Consider the following 6000-nt stretch of genomic DNA (forward strand, 5'->3'; position numbering starts at 1 on the left):
ACACTAAGTAAAACTACATTTACTTGTGGTGACAGAGATAGCTTAGAGCATAAAGTATTTGCTGAGCAAGTTTGATGTTGCAGGTTTGATATGCAGAATACCTGTACAGAAGTCATCATGACAGATCTGCTTGTGCAATCTCAACACTGGGGAGACATAAACAGCCAAATCTCTGGGACTCTGTTGTCATACAGCCTAGCTTAATTGGTGATCCCAACTCATCCAGATACTCTAGCTCAAAAAAGGGGTGCATAGAAGATGAGAAGTGACACCTGGAGCTCTCCTTTAGACCCCACATTTATTTACACACACGTGCGTGCACAAGTATCTGTATACAAACGAACACATATGCATACTTACTTTTATTAGTCTACTTATTTCTCAGTTTTTACAAGTGGAATTTATTTAATTCCTCTTCTTGTATGCTTTTTCTTATATTAAAATTTCAAGGGTGATGCTAGAAAAATAATTTGAAATCTAATATAATTTTTTGAATATTATCTGACTTCTAAAACTAAAAAAAAAAAAAAGCTCCCTGCATTTTGAGATATCAGTTCCTTTACTGTGTTGTTGAGTTTTCTGAATTTTCTAGGAAAACTATAGTGTTGCCATTTGTAAAATGGAATTTGGAGAGACACATCATGGATTTGTACAGTTTTTGTGTCTACTTTAGAAATTTGGTATTGGTGATAATATCAGTAATCTGTAGTCTGGAAGCAAATAAATATTGTCTGTGCTTACACCAGTATTCAATACTTTCATTTAATTTTGCTGTTGGAATTTCAGAGATTGAACATTTAACTATTATCTTGGATTTCTAAAAGTGAAAATAGCCTTGATGTCTTGAATGGAAATTCAAACTTGGCATTTGCCCAATTCAATATTATTAAAGTGTTAAGAAAAATAAAATTATGAAATCTAGAATCAAAGAAATGGAATTGGAGAAAATAATTGTGAGACAAGTCACCCAGACCCAATAGGATGCATATTTATTTCTCATTTCCTGATGTTAATTTTGAATCTACAAATATGTGCCTTTCAATCAGAATACCAATAGATATCAGGGAATTAGTAAGGAATTGTAGAAGCAAAGAGTTCTCAAGGAATGAAGATAGAATGCACTAGCATAAATAGAACAAAGGGAGGGATTAAATAGGGAGGGTTGAATTGGGTTCAAGGAAGGAAGGCTGGTTTAGAATAGGAATATGGGGAGAGACAAATAATGCTGACGGTCTTTGAAAAAAGTCATGGGTTAATCTACTACTGTAGAGTTTCCAAATATATTCATGTGGGGGCAGTGCTAGTTTAAATGGAGTTTCCCTTCATTAATGGTGAATATGCCCTCACCAAATAATATAGGCTAACAGATTAAAAACCTCAGGGCACATAAAAGGCTCAGTGCCATAAATGGGTAACCTTTTGCAGTTGTTGTCCAGTGAGGTTTCATAGATTCCAAACATCATAGATTATAGACTTCTGGTCAAGTTTTCAGAACTGAACAGTAAGACCACATTGTTCAAACATCAAATATTTGAGTCAGAAAACATGGAAAAACCAAGCTTATGCTGATCTTGACACTTCGTGTCAACCCTCTGCTTCCCCATCCCTAAAACTTACTGTGATTTTATTTTCACCCATCAAGTCCAATTCATGCTGCTGATAAAGTCTAGATATGGCTTTCCACTGGAGCACGCTCAGTTTATTAGGAACTGGACTTATAGAGAAACCAACTCCCCTAATGTGGGATAATGCTCTTCTACACTGAAAGATTTGTCACTTGTATTTGTTTAATAAAATGCTGATTGGCCAGTAGCCAGGCAGAGAGTATAGGCAGGGCTATCAGACTATGAGAATTCTGGGAAGAGGAAGGCAGAGTGTGAATCCCCAGCCAGACACAGAGAAAGCAAGATGAGAATGCCTCACTGAGAAAGGGTACCAAGCCATGTGGCTAAACATAGGTAAGAATTATGGGTTAATTTAAGTTGTAAGAGCTAGGTAGTAATAAGCCTAAGCAATAGGCCAAGCATTTAAAATTAACCCAAGCTGCTGTTTGTTTATTTGGGACTAAACAGCCTCTGTACTGGGCAGGACAGAAACTTCCTTCTATACTCCCCCTTACCCAGTAGCTACGAGCCAATAGTTGCTTGCCTAGGAGTTGAACATTGGGGTGACATTGATTCTGAATACTGAAATTTTGTCTAGCTTGAACTTTCACAGATCTTTTGTTTGTTGTCACACCTACTAAGAGTTAATATGAACAGCTGCCTTACAGTGTCAGAAGGAACTGCTTTTTGGTAGTCAAACACTGCATGGGGCTCTAAGAAGCCTTCTGCTTCCTCAAAAGCAATGGTCCCTATGTTTCAGATGAAGGACTGTGATACTTGTGTCCCATTTATGCCTGAACATTATGTAACCTCTTTTTGAAGCATACTGACCAGTTGTGGGTCTCTGTATGGATCACCATCTATTGTGGAAAGATGTTTTCTAACAACATTTCCAAAGGACTTCACTGTTAGTGATGAAGAATCACTGAGAGGAGAGGACCAAGATTTAGGAGACAGTGTGGGTCCTGGAGTCACAGGGTTCAAATCCTGGCTCTCTTCCTTGTGAGTCATGTCCTAGACGATGTCTCATAATCATTTAAGTACTTGTGTCAAATTTGAATAGTCACAGTACCTATGTCTTACGCTTTTCATTCAAACTCACTCAGTTAATATGTACAAACTAGTTGGATCAGTATTTGGTCTAAAGAATGAACAATTGAAGTACTGTTAATACAACACAGGTAAAAGATGAATTAACCTAATAAATCCTGAGATACTGCAAGGATTGATTCAGTCTGGCTTTTCACTATAAATGTGAACTGTTGTAAATTAGTTTAGTTTTTGCTTTAGCTTCTCTGTGCCTCAGAGTCTGTATCATATTGTAATGCTTTATTTACCCCTGAGCATATACTAGAACCATGCAAGGGCATGCCATTTAGTCCTTTGCCAAGTGTGTCTAACAGTATACTAAATAGAACGATGATAGAAAATCTAGCCATGATTTCAGACACCCAAATCTATTTTAAAACACACACTAATATTTGACTGTCAAAGTAGTATTTTTTTTCAGCATGATGTGATCTGTCCATACCTCATGAACACATAGCATGAGTATTATTTATGGGTATACTGAAAAATAAATGTAAGTACACAGGCTTAAAGAACAAATAAAAATGACATCCAAGCTTATCAGCCATCTCTAAAGATTCCTTGAAGGAGTCCAACAATGATTCAAAATTGTTGAATGTTGAAAGGAAACACATAAAAATTACTTTTTAAAGGAAAGAGAGGCTATGTCTGAAAACATAGATTTGTAAGTTATTGTAAGGAGTGGAAAATGATTTAAGTAAGTAGTCCTTCCAAATTGTCCTCGAGAAGGCAAAAAGCCAATGGCAGCAATTTGCAGATGAAATCACAAGTTATATGCCCTAGGAACTATTGTGTGCAAAAAGTCTGCAGCACTTTAGCCAAGGAGATTAAATGACTCAGCTATATGAGTTAGTGGGAGCATAAACTAGAAACAAACCGCAGTAACCCATGTAGTGAAATATTCCAGACTCAAAACCACACACAAAATACTGTTAAGGATGCCCTGATGTTAATGCTGACATTTCAATTATTCATGTATCCATGGATACATTTCAAATACGTGTTTAAACCAATTGCCAATCAGTGACGCTGAAATGGAGGAGACCCAAGCAACAGTGAAGGCTTCCTAAACGCAGTCACCTCATATTGTCATGTGAAGGGAAATTGAAGGCATGAGAAATATTGGAAAAAAGTAATTTAATTTATTTTACAATTGTACAAATGATAAAGCAAGAATAGCTAATCACTATACACACATGACAGGGAACAGTGTTGACCAGAATGAACCTACGGCATAAGCTTCATCTTCCCATTCCACTGATGGTATAAGAAAGACTCAGTAGCAATTATCATATGCAGCAGAGCTATCTGTAAACTCCTTTTTTCTTCCTGCTATATACATTTAGAACACTTGTGCTTTTACCTACACAAAGAAACAGTATTTCTTAAAAGGTGCTACATAAAGGAGAAACACACAGCCTAGACCCACAATCAGAAAATCGCAATTTAAATACATTGCCAACTTGAAGATATATATATATTTTCTTTACTTTTGTCTGGAAAGATTTGAACATACTAATCTCTTACTATTACGCTAGGAAAGAACATGTAATTCAGCTATAAAGTAGGTCTTTCTTAAAGCAGAGTAGTAAATGAAGTCTCAAAAGAACTTCTGTTTTTAAAGTGGTCATGATCTCCAGGGAAGTTCACAGTGCAGACCCTGAAGACGTCAGCATAACACACATCTGTTTGTGCACATATTACAGACTCCGTGTGTATACACAGATATACATATATAGCATGGTATATATGCATCACACATGTCTATTTGTACTATAGAGATATATTTATAGCACATATATAATAAAATATCTATTTCTAGATGGGTTGTATTTGGAGTTTGTTTATCAAATACAAACAATCACCTTTACCTGTTTTTATTAAAACCTTGGTATACTGATAACATTTAATGGGGAAACTTCCAAACTTGTAGAGAGAACGGCTAACTATACACAACTTTTCCCATCCCCCTTGCACAGCTATAGATAGTCCTTACAATAAACACATGAAAACAACTCTGTGAACCAAAGATATCACATAGTATGCTTTATGACTCACTGGCACAACTAGAAATAAATCGCTTTGCTCGCCCCTTCCTGAGGAGTAGCTGAGGAACTTGTTGGTCTGTACACTACCCTTAGCATTTGTTAAATAAAGCATTTCTGTAAGCATATATGTAGATATTTCCTTTAACAGTAGATATACAGTTCGTATGATATACAACACATGAAGACATTTGAATGCCCAGCACCGTCTCCCAGTGAAAAAATCTTCCACAGTAGTTTCATTATTCCTGTGGGCTGAATCACAAGATTTGCCCTGAAAAATCTGTTACTGGTTCCCATTTTCTTTCAGCAACTGATTGGTAAGTATAGATCATGCTGAGTAATAATAATGAGAGCATTCCCATGGTCTACTCGTGTCAATAGCACAGTGGCAACCATGTTACCTCCGTGACTGGGATACATCACAGTCAGCTGCCTGGGCATTCCCAGGTGCATGGTTAAATCATGAAAAAGGAAATAAAACCATAAAGCTGTGGGCATATGATATTAAGGAAAACACAGATACTTCAAGTATATACTTATAATTTGATTTTTGTTCTGATCCCTTATGCCATTGTGTGTGTTAAATTCTACCTCTACCCCTCACTGAACTGTTAGCCATCATGGCTCGCCTGGCCTTTTCCCTGTAAGAAGGCCGGGATGGGGACTGAAGTGTTAAGAGAGTGGAATGGGCTCACACAGTACTTCTTCTCTGAGCGCTAAATACCTTTAACTGATTTCATTCTTGTGTATTGAAAGTTCCCTGAGATGAACAAAAGTAGTTTTCTTTCAAATCTGAAGCCCTTTTGATGCTGAGCATTTTCCTAACTGGGCAAGCGTTTAGAGAACACAAAACAGGGCTGAAGAATGGGTTGAAGACGTTAAAAAGGCACTACCCAATGCATCTAAGAGCTAAGCATCAACGCATGGAATGGTGGGGGGCTGGGGTGTGCTTGCTTCTCTAAACACATCCTCTTTTCTTCTTCAAAGTGCAGCCAAAATGGTATGCTGCTGCTTTCAAATACACACTTTGAATAAGTGCCAAGTTAGTATTCATATGTTAAAATTTCCTCGTGACTTCTAGATTTCCATGGAACGCGTGATAGGTGCTGCTGGGAACACTGATGTGCAGAGTTCAAAATCAACTTTATCCAATACTCACTTTTCATTTGCCAAATAAATTAGACTTTCAATTTCACATTCATATAGCATGTATCAAATACTTCCAAGTTTTCAAATAGATAAGGATTTTAAGGACAAAA

The sequence above is a fragment of the Cricetulus griseus genome, chromosome 2 (assembly GCF_003668045.3).
Source record: "Cricetulus griseus strain 17A/GY chromosome 2, alternate assembly CriGri-PICRH-1.0, whole genome shotgun sequence".
In the NCBI taxonomy this organism is placed as follows: domain Eukaryota; kingdom Metazoa; phylum Chordata; class Mammalia; order Rodentia; family Cricetidae; genus Cricetulus; species Cricetulus griseus.